The 2,531-nt window shown below is 39.8% G+C and overlaps 1 long non-coding RNA gene across 1 annotated transcript; it reads right to left on the reverse strand.

The window, feature by feature from the left end:
* Positions 1–275: 275 nt before the first annotated feature.
* On the reverse strand, positions 276–2,331 carry LOC139124497 (uncharacterized). The gene is made up of 3 exons (XR_011549931.1): positions 2,054–2,331; positions 673–978; positions 276–336 (listed from the first exon to the last, which is right to left on the reverse strand). It is a non-coding gene; the product is annotated as an uncharacterized lncRNA (long non-coding RNA).
* Between the last annotated feature and the right edge of the window lie 200 nt (positions 2,332–2,531).

Below are 2,531 nucleotides of genomic sequence, written 5' to 3' on the forward strand. Positions count from 1 at the left end.
ATTTCAAACTGACTAAAAAAAAGCAAAATTGTCTTTTTACCTCGAAATTCGGATATGTGGATTCATACCATGATACAAAGGTCAGTTTTCCAATCATTTCAAGGGCTAGTAAATACATATAAAGACTGCTTTGGAAATATAATACAGCATCCACCGAAATCATGATTTTTCATTAATTCAACATGTAGACGACTTTGCATGTGGCTGTTATACCCAGTGTCCGTGGTGTCATTCATGTCATAACGCCACGTATAGGCCGACAGGAAATGGGAGTTTAAACCCGCGATTGCCTACCGTAAAACGTCAGTCAAGGATATCCATGTCTGATTTAGAAACCTGTGGAATAGAACAAAGTTATCTCAAAGCTATGAACCGACAGACAGCAAAAGACAGAGGTACCATAACGCCGAAAAACAATGTTGCTATGCAAACACTACAGTTTTCGAGCGAACTTTATAAAATCCATTGGAGTATTGGTAACCAGGTATTAATAAATAGGTCGATTTACCAATATATGTAGCCCGACACTACATATATTTTATATTTCCAAAGTAACCTTTTAGACTTACTACATATAATAATGCACAACACTAGAAGTACGCAATTAGATTAGACATTTGACTTTTGACATATTTCTTTGATTCGGATTTGAATGAGAAATATTATGCTTACATATGTACCACAAGTTCACATATTTGTCCGTACCAGGGCACGGATCTGTTCCAAATTCGGCGACATCGGCCACAAAGTCACAGGTGTTCTTGCCTTCGCACTTTTGTCTCAAATGAGGCGAGGCATCGAAGGAACAGTCCGTGTCAGCTGTTGAAGTACCGCTGGAAACGCAAGTGACGATGTCATTTCGGCCAAAGCCGGCCCCCTGAGTGAGGTCGATAGTCTTGCTTCCACAGTCAATAGTGTATGTGTCCCCTTGACAGACGATGGCGGCAAACTCATAGAGTCCATGTGCTTCTGGAATACCTTTTACGCAAGGTTGGGAGAGAGAGAGAGAGTAGTAACATATGACGGCGGTTCATTACAATTGCATGTTTAACAGTCCCTTTAAGTATTTTTAAGAAAATAATGTTCGGAAGTGATATCGACAAAATATGAATGTAAGGATAACTAATTAAATTAATAGTCTCAATGCATTAAGATAAAATTGAAAATGTTAGAATACCATACATTGTAACGAATGTCGCGCCTTTACTTGATTACCAATATTCGGTGTGTACCAACCACCACATATTTCTTTCATGTTGTCGGGAATGGGAAAGCAGGTTATTTGATGGCAGTCACGAGTCTCGGACACCAGAAGTAGAATCATATAAAATACTTGAGGTTATTTGCATAGAAAACCTAGTAATTACAAAAAAAGAACACTAGAACTCTGAACTCCCCGAACCAGAATTCCTTATAAATGGCTTCTGACCCGTCACGAGAGAACTTGTAACAAAATAAACGTGAGAAAATTGCTACAAGGATTATATCTTTGCCCTGATTGGTCCGCCAGGAAACAAGACAAATGACTTTATCTCAGACATTATTGGTGCGCTAAAGGATCCGGGCTTTGCATCAAGCTGGGCATCCATTCCCAAAATACTTGTTATAAAGAGAATATAAAGAGTCACTCAGTCACGAAATATTTCTGCCTACTTTGCCAATAAAAAGATTTGTATTCTGCTCATACTCTCTCCCTGCCCCCCTCCCTCCCTCCCTCCCCCCTCTTTTACTAAACGAAATTAGCATTGGCGGACTTGGCATCTCTTCCCAAAATGCATGTTATAAAGAGAATATAGAGATGCTCAGTCACGAATCATTGCTATCTACATTGCCAATGACACGATTTGCTTTTTTGCTCTGCTCTGCTCTACTCTCTCCTTTTCCCATCTCTCCCTCCCCTCTCTTATTAAAAGAAATTGGCATTGGCAGACTTACGTACCAACATTATCATGGTTAGACAATTGAAGTAAAGCCTTCACCCTTCTCGGAGTCCTTAGCTGCACACGATATTTAGCATTAGGATCTTACAACAAAATAACGTCAAACCACTTACATCTGTACTCAAATTGTAGATACTTGTAGGTTTGTGGACACGGGTCGCCAAACACTGAGTTGAATGCGGACACTGTACAGCTTCGTTTTCCGTGGCATTCCTCTTGTAATATTGAACGTGTATGAGAAGCCCTGCAGTCGGTATCGTACATCTGTTCATGACGGCAGGTTGTTGTGTCCGTGCGTCCATAATTGCCGGTTGAAATAGAAATCATTTCGCCTTGGGGACACTCCAAATAAGCCTCAGCATTTTCACAAACGGTTTTACTTAACAAGTCGCAGGCACTCCAGGAAACATCAAATAGTGACAAGTAGTCAATTATTCTAAGGACACCTATTGATGCAAGGAACATGTATATTTCAAACCACCTCTGGTTTAGTGAAAGAACTGCAAAACCACAAACCTCAAGTTTACTCAATTTCTATATCTCCCTAAATCCTCAGATACTTATTGCATTTAAGTACGAAGAACATCACAT

This window comes from Ptychodera flava, chromosome 3 (assembly GCF_041260155.1).
Source record: "Ptychodera flava strain L36383 chromosome 3, AS_Pfla_20210202, whole genome shotgun sequence".
NCBI lineage: Eukaryota > Metazoa > Hemichordata > Enteropneusta > Ptychoderidae > Ptychodera > Ptychodera flava.